Source organism: Sorex fumeus, unplaced genomic scaffold, assembly GCF_029834395.1.
Source record: "Sorex fumeus unplaced genomic scaffold, SorFum_2.1 ptg000070l, whole genome shotgun sequence".
Classification (NCBI taxonomy): Eukaryota; Metazoa; Chordata; class Mammalia; order Eulipotyphla; family Soricidae; genus Sorex; species Sorex fumeus.
The window spans coordinates 5,962,529-5,975,628 of record NW_026606127.1 but is presented as its reverse complement, the minus strand read 5'-3'; the positions used below and the strand labels follow the sequence as shown (position 1 = coordinate 5,975,628).

General features: G+C 37.3%; 1 pseudogene; it reads right to left on the bottom strand.

Annotated features, from left to right (window-relative positions):
- Positions 1-10,780: 10,780 nt before the first annotated feature.
- LOC130037079 (uncharacterized) lies at positions 10,781-10,874 on the bottom strand (annotated as a pseudogene).
- Positions 10,875-13,100: the final 2,226 nt, after the last annotated feature.

Genomic DNA, 13,100 nt, shown 5'->3' with positions numbered 1-13,100 from the left:
TGTTGACAAGGACACCGACGCCTCCAACCCCTCTTTTATCGCAAATTCCGAGGAACAATTATTCTCCAGTGTCGAAAACGGCATGGTGAGATTCGTGCCTTCTTGTCTCGGTCAGACCAATGATGTCGTACTTGATCATTCGCGCTTGTACCATCAGGTCCTCGATGGATGCATCTGATGCTAGAGTACGTGCATTGAAAGTACAGACAATCAATTTTGTCTTCCTCGTTGTGGCAGCCTAGGTCGGCCTTGAGATTTTGTCGGCCTCTCCTTTCTCATCCTTCTCAGTGCTGCCATGTCGGTGAAGCCTGCGGGATTAGGTGAATGTACATGATAAAGGGTTAGTGTACATGATAGTCATATGAATACACCTGTGTGAATATATCGCTGGTATCTAGAGAATAGATATATAGAAATTAGATCACATAGCTGAGTGTGATCTCAACTTTTCTACACACTCCCATGCCCCACACACCCAAAGACATGTACTAATCCTTATAGATCCATGACTTTTCCTCCTCCCCTCTCCCAGAGTCTTTTAAAATTACTTTTCAAGTACTAATGTAATGCGCTTTAGAAAATATTGAGTTAAACTTAATTGTTGTCATTTATCTTTTATATAGAGAACCAAGAAAATCTTATTAAAAGTGTATTTTTGTATTCTTTGAAAATGGTAATAAGAACATTATCATTGAGTCCCTTAATATACATTATATAAAGAATTTTCTGAGAAATTCCCTGTACAAATCAATACTCGAAGAAATAAATGACTTCTCTGAATGAGGATGGACTGGGACATTTCAAAGTATCAATCAGTGAATCAAAGCTGAATCATAGCATCCTATAGCTAAAAATGAGCTTGATTTAATCTAGTCAACACCATTACATTTTTTTCTTATACCAGCTGATAGCACTTTTAATTTTTTAGTTTTTGTTTATTTACTTTTATTAGTGAAACACCATGAGGTACAGTTGTAGACTTACATACCTTTGTACTTGGGTTTCAGTTTTACAAGAATCAAGTACCCATCTCTCCACCAGTGCCCATTCTCCACCACCAAGGAACCCAGTGTCCGTCCCACCCCCCATCTCCCCCACTTTGCCCCAACTCAGGGCATTCACTTTTGCTTTTTCTTTGTTTTAGGGTGTTGTGGTTTGCAATGGAGGTCAATACCATTACATTTTCAAAGAAGAACATAGGCCCCTATATGTTCAAGCACTACTACTGTCCTGCGGTTCTTCCCACCATGTACCCTGCTCCAAGACAGCCCTTTGGAAATATGCTGGGAAGGACAACTGGATGTTCCATTCCTCACACTGACCTGGAAATCTCTTGCTGATTCTCAACCACATCAACTATTCATTTGTTGCCTGATATCACCTCCTGTCCTTTATTTTTTTAAAAAAATATTTGATTTGTTTCTGGAATATGAAAAAAAAATTAAATTGACCAATAAACAAAAGCAAAATCAAACCTTTGCACTCTGACATCAAAATCGTCCTTATAGGAGGGGAAGTAAATGACTGAAATGGGTAGGGGAGTGTTGTTAGTTAGTTGTGGACAGTAGCTGGATATTTGACAGTGCATGGAGATCAGGAACTCTGTACTTGAAGGGAATACAGTTTGTAAACTTGTCATCACAATTATATGTCCATATGAAATTTATCTACATATGCTTTGGGCTGGAGCGATAGCACAGCGGGTAGGGCGTTCGCCTTACAAGCGGCCAACATGGCCGACCCGAGTTCGATTCCTCCGCCCCTCTCGGAGAGCCCGGCAAGCTACCGAGAGTATTCGATATGCCAGACACAGTAACAACAAAGTCTCCAATGGAGACGTTACTGGGCCCGCTCGAGCAAATCGACGATCAACGGGAGGGCCTTTACCTTACCTTACCTTATGCTTTGTGCCTTCCTTGCATGTATGTGTTGTGCATTCCTTTATCATGGCCTCAGAAATGCATCTGAGGGGATTCAGAAAATTAGTTGAGCCCCAAGTATGGGGAGAGAAGTAGTAAATAATTGGAGGAGGAAGAAATATGAGTTGGAGCTTAAGAGCCGTGTAAGAGGAATATATAGATATGTATGTGTGTGTAAATACACATATATATGTATAAATATATATATGGGCTGTAGCCATAGCACAGTGGGTAAGACGTTTGCCTTACACGTGGCCAACCAGGGTTTGGTTGCTCTCCTCCTCTCAGAGAGCCCGGCAAGCTACTGAGAGTAACCCTCCCTCATGGCAAAGCCTGGCAAGCTACCTGTGAAGTATTCGACATGCCAAGAACAGTAACAACAAGTCTCACCATAGGGAGGTTTCTGGTGCCTGCTCGAGCAAATCAGTGAAAAATGGGAGGACAATGCTACTGTGCTATGGTTAATTCAAACGTTGTTTATGTAAAATATGAAAGAATTAAATAAATATTCTATAAAGCTGACTACACCTATTATATTAATATAACTTAAAATAGTGTTTAGAAATGAAGTTGAAGAATTTTAAGGCTATAGAAAGATATTGACAATATATCAAGAAACACATGGATTTTTGAAGAGCAAGAACACGGAGCTGTTGTCCTTTTTTAAGGTTATTATTTTTGGCATTTATAGAATATGCTTTCCCTGAGTTTTTGTTAATAGCTTCCGTTTTTTAGAAAGCATCATAATAAATTATATTTTTTAAAAAAATAAATAGTGAGTGAATTCTGTATGTTTGGAACCTGGGAAGTATTTTCCTATGTAAGCTACATTAAACATGATATTTATAACAGAAATACCATCTGCAGTACTATTCACAATAGTCAGAAGAAACTATGTTATACCTACACAATTGAATACTACGCAGTTGGCAGGAAACTGACATCATGAAATTTGCTTATAAATGGATGTACAGGGAAGAATATCATGTTCAATAAAATCAGTCAGAAGGAAAGGGGTATACTGATTGGACTACCCCATTTTTTGGATATAAAAAAACCAGAATATGAGACTAATACCCAAGGATAGCAGAAACACAGGCCAGGAGAATTGGTCAATGGTTGGACGCTTGCCACAAGTGCTGAAGGCAAGCATTTGGAATAAAGAAGGGACCGCTATGACAATGATAGTTGGAAGTGATTACTCTGGGTGAGAACTGAGTCCTGAAAGTAGGTAAAGGAATAAACGTGAGAACCTCTCCCTCTCTCTATTACAATCCATAATAGCCAAAGGATGTGTATGTGTGTGTGTGTGAGAGAGAGAGAGAGAGAGAGAGAGAGAGAGAGGTGCCTGCAATAGTGTAGAGACAGAAGGCTGTCAGGTGGGGTTTGGGGTTGGGACAGGGAGTCTTGGGAGAGAAACTGGGGACATTAGCAATGGAACTGTATACTAGTGGAGGTTAGGTGTTAAAATATCCTATGATTGAAACTGAATCATGAAAAGGTTTGTAATATGTGTCTCCTGCAGATTCAATACAAAAACATGATATTTAGATTCTACTACCATGACTAACCTATGAATTTGCTGAAATTTATTTTTATCACCTTGGCTGGGCTCATTGCATGGATGTCTGTGTGGTAAAACTTTCTCATTTTATGCAGACTGAAGAGAAAAAAATCATAGGGTTGGGACTTCTGGTGGAAGGAGAGAAGAGCACAAAACACCCTGTTGACCACACCTCAGCAGGGTAACCTAACTTGCCTAATGACAGCCCTCCTTCACTGATTTCTTCTTTTGTAATGTGGAAAAATGAAAAGACTTTGCAGGCTGACAAGGGGTTGTCTCCTCCAGTTCTCACTATTTTCCTTTCGATCAGAATTGTTTAAAGATTATTTGAAAAATTTGGAGCTAAATGATTTGTTCTCATATATTTCCCCTACATGGTGTCAGTGGGCATTGATCCAGGAAGGCCAGCATGAAAACGTTGACGTCTTTGTCTTAACCACCAATGCCAAGACTACGGTAAGTATGGAATCCAAAGTACAATAGTAAAAATTCAAAATGTGTTTGTCAAGGAAATCAGTGGGAATGCAGGGAGAAATGGGTAATTTTTTGGTGGAGGGATGCAGACACTGGTTGTGTGATTAGAATTGGAATATTGTATGACAAATCTCCAATATAAATGACTTTGAAAATCAAAATTGCCTAAATTTTAAAAAAAAGGAGAAGTCAACTTATGTCTATATTTCAAGAAGGCTTGTCTTGGCAAATTTTGGCAGGGAGACCATAGTTGGTAGAGAGAGGGAGAAAGAAAGGGACAGTTGACAGTTGGGAAGAGAAGCCTGGATATCATGGAAGAGATGAAAGCTGATCTCAGAAGATTTGGAGCCATCAGAGTTTAGAGAGTTAAATGGTGAGAACATTGCAGTTTAGATACTTAAATAGTGAGATTGGTTTCATTCATCAGCACTGTATACATAGAAAGAGTTCAAAGACCTCACAGATATTCAGGCTATAATAACTAACAAGTGAAGCGTTTTTTTCCTGAAGCACTATGTAAGGATAATATATTGCCAGGAAGAATGATAAGAAGTTGTTTCTCTTTTTCACAGATTAATATATTAGAGATGAAAACTTTTATACAAAGGAATCTATGATCTTGTCCTGTTGCTCTGTTTTCTTGTCATCATTCCATTCTCCCCCATGACCCTACCTAATCAGGGCTCTCGACATTTCTCAGCAGTGTCACCACATAGCCTCAGAGCATGTGTTAACTGCAGGTAGCTCACAGCTCTCATGTTTGACACCATCCAAACCAGAGCCATCCTTCTGAAACCAAGGATATTTGCTGAAGGCCCGTTCTTCCTTGAAGTGGCAGTCAGGGTTTACCTCTTCTTAATCATTTTGATTACAAATTTAGATGTATGTCACTATACTAGTGACAGGGATTTTCCAAACTATGGAAAGCATAAACTTTTCCATTTCCCCCACGAATTTTGGGCTAGTTATTTTCTATCCACTGCTAATAATTTGTGATAATTAGGAAACAGAACTGAAGTAAAAACAGGGACATTTGTCAATTTGGTGCCATGACTAATCAGTCTTAGTATAAGTATATATTTCTAGAAAAAAAATGCAGAAGAAAATGAGTTGGTTGCTAGCAAAGAATGCCAAACCTCTGACAAGAAATCCTTTGAAAATAAAAATTCTGACTATGGACTGAACATAATTACAATTTAATGCCTCTTTTGCAGACTACAACACCCAAAAGGAGAGAGAGAACAAAAGGGAATGCCCTGCCACAGAGTCAGGGTGGGATGGGGGGGATTGGTGTGGGAGGGATACTGGAATACATGGTGGTGGAAAATGGGCACTGGCGGAAGAATGGGCATGTGATCATTGTATAATCAAAACCCAAGCACAAAAATTTGTAAATGTACAACTGTACATCATGGTGTTTCAGTAATAAAAATTTTAAAAAAATAAAATAAAATAAAAATTGTTTCATCTGCCAGAGTTCAGCAGATGGGAACCTGAGTGAAGGCAAAAGATTAAATTTGTTGACTTTTATTTTTCCTTGAGTATATTAATTTGATTTTGGAGTCAATTTATATGAGAGTTCATCAAGATACAGAAATTTTTAGCGCTTCTCTTGTTTAAAAGTATAGTGATACACCATATCTCTATCTCACATTCTTTTTATTTCTGATAGTTTGACACAAAAGATACGTCATAATCATAGATAAATGTAAATTATTTAAATACTTTTTTGATTATTTAAAATTACCTTATAGAATTACATTATAGAATTTCATAAATTTTAGGATTATGCAGAATCAACTTGCATGTATCATATTACACTCACTACTGAAAGGCCTACTCTGTCATTCACCATTGTTCAGTTTTTCCACTTTGATTATACTTTTCGATCTGGTAACTAAATAGTCTCATAGTTCTAAAGTTTGTTTTTAATTGCTTTGAAAAGATCAAAATTATGTAATTTTCAACATTGGATGAAACTAGAGCATATCATGCATGTAAAGTTAGCCTTAAGGAAAGGAACAGATACAGAGAGATTTTTCTCATATGTGGGATGTAAAGACACACAGCAAGGTAGCAACAAAAGTTCAAGAGCAATGTAAGGGGAGAAATGATCCACACAATTGGGTCAGGGGATTAGGAGGGAGGGATTCTGGGGGATTGGGTGAGAGGGAGGGTTTGTTCTTTGAGAGAATGAGGAGTGTCATGTTGGAATTATGTGTATGAGAAACCATTGTTAATTGAATTATATATCATAAAATATAAATAATGTTTAGAGGTTTGTCTGTCTCATTTTATTTTTTTAATTTGTTTTCTCCATATTCCACATATGCCTGAATTTGTAGGATGCCTATTTTTCTCTGCCTGGTTTTTGTCAATAAACATAATTTCCTCATGTTATACATTTTATGTACAAATAATAAGAAGATTTCACTTCATACAACTGAGTAGTATTCCATTGCTTTACCACCTTTCATTTTCAAAATTTGTGGTTTAAAAGATACAAATATTGGTTTTAAGAATGCTCTGGGGTTTTAAAATTTTAGTTTAGTGAAACAAAATATATTTTATTGAAAAACTCTTAGAAACTTGTGAAACAGTTGTAGGGTGGAATGGAATATATGTTCAAGCGAGAACAGTCATTTAACAAAACAAGCAAAGAGAGACATAGAGAAAGGTAGCACGGTATTTCTTCAAGGGAGAACACAAGTTTGAGGAACAAGCCCACTCTGGTAGTTTAGGAATAAGAACTTGGATTGGTATGAACTTAACTTGTGCACTTTAGGGGAGAACCTGAGTGAAACTATTATAAGTACGTTCAGGATCATTATACACTGGAGTCTGCACTTGCACTGAGGAGGGTAGAGATTTATTTGGGGAGACCGGACTATAGAGAACAGTAATATTATAACATTAATGATAGTATCTTACCGTGGGATTCCAAATAATCTGTAACAGTGGCGTCAGAAATGATAACATTCTTAGGTATTTGGGTTTCCTGTGGAAACAACGGGAAAGCTGAGTTTATGCTCTGGATGCCTCCAACTGAAACAAGGTCAACAATTCATGAATGAAAAATTTCAAGTTAAATGGATCAAGGATTCTGATATCAGTGGAAGGCTAGCTTTCGGGTGGACAATTTCTACTGATGGCCTGATGTAGGTTCTGATCCTGGGATACGTAACAGAAAGGAGGTAGTGACAGGTATCCTCAGAAGTGAAGCCTCTGAGACAGAATTCATTCATGCCAACTTATGGGTTATCAATGTTTGCTCATGGGTGCTACCATTATAACATGCCATTCAATGGTTCTGTGGTTTCAATTTACTGTGTCAATGTAAAGATGAAGTTTCCAAATGGAAGGTAAAAATCTGAGGCACTCAAGATGATGAATTATGGGGGGGGGGGAGCTGGAGCTATAGTACAGCAGGTAGGGCATTTGCCTTGCACACGGCATACCCAGGTTAGATTCCCAGCATCCTGTATGGTCCCCCCAAGCACTGTGAGGAGTAATTCCTGAGTGCAGAGCCAGGAGTAACCACTGTGCATCGCCACGTGTGACCCAGAAACGCAAAGAATGATGATCTGGGATTGATCCTTAGCATTGCAAACGGCATTATTTTTTAATTTTTAATTTTTTTCTTTCTTTCTTGCTTGCTTGCTTCCTTGCTTGCTTTTTTGTTTTTTGGGTCGCACCTGGGTATGTATAGGGATTATTTTTTATTTTTAAAAAAACTTATAATTTTACCTTTTTACCTGTGGTTTAAAAGTAAATCTAAAATATTTTAGAATAAATATATGTGAAGAAGAATAAAATTCACGGGAACTATTTAGTGTTCTTAATGATACAGGAGTCAGAATTTTGAGCTTAATTGTATGGGTATTGCATAAATCATTTTTCCCCATTATGTGGACTGTCTTTCGATCATGGTCACCATTTTTTCTGAGTTGCTGAAACTTCTTAGTTTAATGTAGTCTCATTTGTTTATCTTCACTTCCTCTTCCTTGGTCAGTGGTGTTTCATTCTAGAAGTTTCCCTTAGCTTTAATGTCATGAAGGGATCTTCCCACATTTTTCTCCATATATCTTAAGAATTCAAGTATGATAGTGAGGTCTTTAATACATTTTATTCTGAGTTTGTGCCTGGCACTATAAAGAGGTCTGAGTTCATTTTTTTTGCATATTGCTGTCCAGTTTTCCCAGCACCAGTTGCTGAAGAGACTTCCTAGCTCAACTTCATATTTCTTGAGCCTTTAAGAAAGATTAGGTAATAATAATCTGAGGGCCAGCGTCAGGATAGTTGACTATATTCCATTGATCTTAGGCCTGTCTTTATCTGAATATCATGATATTTTGATTACTAAAACTTTGTAGTAGGGTTTGTAGTTGGGGAAGTTGTTCCCTTCTTCTTTTTACCAAAGATTGCTTTAGCTCTTTATGGGAGTTTATGGTTTTGTATGAGTTTCAAGAGTGTTTAATCTATTTATTTGAAAAATGTTATGGGTATCCTTATAGAAAGTGCATTAAATCTTTATAGAGCTTTGGGGTGTATTGCCATTTTGACAGTGTTAAACCTCTCAATCCATGAGCATGGGATGAGATTCCATTTCCTCATAATACTCTCTTATTTCGTGAAGTAGTGTTTTGTAGGTTTTTTTTTTTTTGGTATAGTTCCTTAACCTTTTTAGTTGATTCTATTATACTCTATTTTCTGAGGTATTATTGTGAATGGGATTGTTTTTCTCTATCTCTTTTTTCTCTTTCATTATTAATATATGGGAAAGCCATGGAGTACCAGATATTGATTTTGTAATATGCTACAATTCTAAACAAATCTGTTGTTCCCAGGAGCTTTTTTGTAGATTCTTTGGGATTTTATAAGTATAGTATCATGTCATCTCCAAATAGTAAAAGCTTGAGTTCTTCCTTTTTTATATGGATGCCCTTGATATCTTTTTTTTTTTTTTACCGAAATCATATGGCAAGTACTTTAAGTACTATGTTGAATAGGAGTGGTGAGAGTGGGTAACTTGTTTTGTGCCTGATTGTATTCTGGGATTCTATTTCATTGATTTCTGCTCCAAGACTTTGGATTTTCCCCCTTGAGAATAATGCTTGCTGTGGGTTTGTGGTAATTTGCTTTGATTAGATTGAGGAAAGTACTTTCAACTCCAATTTTGTTGAGAGTTTTTCATCATGAATGGGTGCTGGATCTTATCAAATGCTTTATCTACATCTATTGATATAATCATATGACTTTTATCTATATTTTATTGAGATGGTGTATTCTATTGATTGACTAAAGAATGTTAAGCAATCCTTGCATCCCCAAGATAAACCTACTTGGTCATAGTGTGTGATCTTTTGTTGAGTTTCTGGATTCTCTTTGCTGGTATTTTCTTGAAAATCTTTGTATCTGTATTCATCAAGGAAATAGGTCTGTAATTTTCTTTTTTTGTGGTATCTCTATCGATTTGAGTATTAGGGTGATCTTTGCCTCATAAAAACTATTTGGGAGTATTTCTGTTTCTTCACTTTCCTGGAAAATCTTAAAAATGTTGGAAGCAGTTTCTCTTTAAACGTTTGAAGTAGTTCAATATTGAATCCATCTGGGCCATGGTTTCTGTTTGCAGGTGTACTTTTGACCATCATTTCAATTTCCTTGTTTGTGATAGGTTCAAGTATTCCAAATCTTCTTGGTTCAGCCTTGGGAGGCAATTGGAATCCAATAATTTATCAAATTTTTCAAGATTCTCTCATTTCGTGCTGCAAAGATTCTCAAAATAATCTCTGATGATCCTATGGATTTCGGTACTTTCTATTAGGATACTCCCCTTTGCATTTCTGATTCGATTTATTAGAATTCTTTCTCTTTGTTTCATTGAGAGGCTTCTCATGGTTTATTGATCTTATTTATTTTCTCAAAGAACCAGCTTTTTCTTTTATTGGTCTTTTGGATTGTATTTTGGGATTCTAGCTCATTGATGTCTGGTACAAGTTTTATTATTTCCTTCCTCCAGCCTAGTTTGGACTACTTTTCTTGGTCATTTTCCAAAATCTTGAGCTCTAATTTATTCATGTAGGCCCTTTCTTTCTTCCTGATGAATTCTGGCAGATCTATAATCTTTCCTCTTAACACTGCTTTTGCTGTGTCCCACAAGTTCTGGTAGCTCGTGTCCTCATTCTCATTTGTTTCTGGAAACTTTTTATTTCCTCTTTGATTTCTTTTCTAAGCCAATGGTTGTTCATTACTTCCCTTAAAGAAAAGATTTCCTTGCTGAGATTCAGTCTGTTTGATCTATGGAGAAGTGACAAAGAAGTGTTGAAATCTCCTTCTAGTATTGTGTTGCTATCAATGTTTTTCTATAAGTCAATTAGAAGTTGTTTTTAAGTATTTTGCTGGTCTGTCATTAGGATCATATACATTGAGGAGGGTGAGATCTTTCTGATGTACATATTCCATGATCATTAAGAAATGACCTTCACTGTCTCTGATAACCTTTAGCCTGAAGTTCATGTGGTCTGATACTAGTATGGCCACTCCAGCTTTGTGGAGGTCATATTTTCTTGAAAACTTATTTCCCACTCTTTTACTTTTAGCCCATGGGTGCTTTGATTGTTCAGACGTGTTTCTTGCAGGCAGCAGATCGTTGGTTTCAGTTTTCTAATTCATCTTCCTATTCTGTGCCTCTGAATTGGCACATTTAGTCTATTGACATTGAGAGAGATTGTTGTGATGGGGACTTGTGCTCTCTTTATGTAGAATTTTTGTACTTGTGGGGATTTTCTTAGCTTAAAGTAGACCTGGTCATTCTTCTTGCAACAAAAATATGGAATGCTTTACAAGTATGCATATCATCTCTGTGCAAGGACCATGCTCATCATTTTATCATTTCAATTTTAGTAAATGTGTTAAACTTAGTAGGAGTTAATTTTTCCATATTTTCTCTTCTTATTACTTTGAGTGTTGTCCTTCCTCACTCCTATGGCAGACAATGATTCCTAATCAAGGAATGTATTTCAAAGCAGCATGCATAAATAGATTTAGAAATTTAATGTCCCAGAAAGAAAAATATGGTTTTTACCATATTATCTTTTACCATACCCTAGGCATCAGTTTTACAAAATAATTCTTTTGGAAGATGGTATATGAGGTTGTTTAATGTCGTTCCCTGAAACCTTAATTAAGACCATTAAACTAGAGCCTTTTGCTGTTCTCACCTCAGTCCCCTATACATCTCCAGGAAAAGGTGGATGGTGTTGTCTGCACTTTGACCACCTTGAATGTATGTAGGATTTTTCTCCTGAAGAATGAGGTGAGAAGCATATTGATGATTTCATTCCACCTTATTACAAGTTCAACTTGAACGGAAGGTGAGAATCATGTGGCTCCTATAAAGGACAGAACAAAGGGTCTCAGTGAAGTTTAATGGCCAACTCACATTAACAACATAGATGACTCATAGTAACCTGTGTGCATCTTTCTGTATAGTGAGTTTCATATCTACTGATAGTGATTCTCAGTAATGACACATGGTCAAAACGGATCTGTAATTAAAAATCTAGTTCTCTGAGCAGAGTGGGGTCTCTGACGTGATTGAACAAGTGTGTAGTAATTTATTACTAAGCACATAAGTATTTTCAATGATGTGTACTTTTCGGTCTAAAATTAATTCCAAATATGTCTAAAACAACAATCTCCTGACCTCGCACCTGGCTTTCCTCACTGGGGCCCCTTGGAGGTGGCGTGGTGAGATTCCCTCACCGCACTGAGCAGAGCCCCGGCAGCTGAAGACCTCTGCAACCAGCCATAGGTACGCTTAAGACCACTCTTCCCAAGCTTGAAGGAGCCTCATGCATGAAGGAACTGGAAGAGGAACCCAAATGTGCGGGACCGGGGGATGAGATCTCCATGGCTGCTCAGATCAAGACTGTGCCCCCTCCTTCCAGATCCCCCATCTTCTAGTAATTAAGTGTTACAACCACGAACTACCCCTGGATCCATGTAATGCCATCAATAGCCAACATCCAGAGACTGGATCTTATTTAGAAGACAGCAACTCTGATTGTCCAGTTCTCACTCTCAGAGAACCTGGTAGGCTTCTGCGAGTATCTTTCCCGCATGGTGGAGTCTTTGTTTCTGGTCACTGTTTCTTTTGAGGTATAGAAGCTGCTTAATTTAAGATAGTTCCCTTTGTTTATCTCTGTTTTCAGTTGCTTGGCAAGTGGCGTGTTATATTTGAAGATACCTTTTGCTTCAATGTCGTGGAGGGATTTGCCGACCTTGTCATCGCTGTACCTGAGGGATTCTGGTGTGATGTTGAGGACTTTGACCTATTTTTATCTGACTTTTGTGCATGGTGTTAGGTAGAGGTCTGAGCCTTTTTTTTTTTTTGCATGTAGCTGTCCAGTTTTTTCTGCATAGTTTGTTAAAGAGGACTCTCATGCTCCACTTCACATTTCTTGCTCCCTTATCAAAGATTAGATGATTATATATTTGAGTGTGTGTGTCAGTATATTCAATCCTTTTCCATTGGTCTGCAGCTGAGCCTTTGTTTCAGTCCCATGCTGTCCTCATTATTATCGTTTGTAGTAGAGTTTGAGGTTGGGGAAGGTGATGCCTCCATCGTCTTTTCCCCAAGAATTGCTTTAGCCATTCGTGTGCGTTTGTTGTTCCATGTGAATTTCAGGAGTGCTTGATCAATTTCTTTGAAGAATGTCATGGGTATCTTTATAGGGATCAAGTTGAATTTTTACACTGGTTCTTGGAGAATTGCCATTTGGCAATGTTAATTCTCCCATTCCATAAGCAGTATATATGTTTCCATTTCCTCGTGTCCTTTTTAATTTCCTATTGTATAGGTCCTTTACCTCCTTAGTTAAGCTGATTCCAAGGTTCTTGATTTTCTGAGGCACGATTGTGAATGGGATTGCTTTTTCATGTAACTTTCTTCTCTCTCATTACTTGCATATAAAAAAAAGCCATAGAATTTTGGGTATTGAGTTTATAGCTTGCAATTTTACTATAAAAGTCGATTGCCTCTAGGAGTTTTTTCGTAGAGATTTTAGTATTCTCTAAATATAGTATGATATCTTCTGTGAATAGTGAAAGATTGTTTCTACCTTTCATATATGAAAAACCCT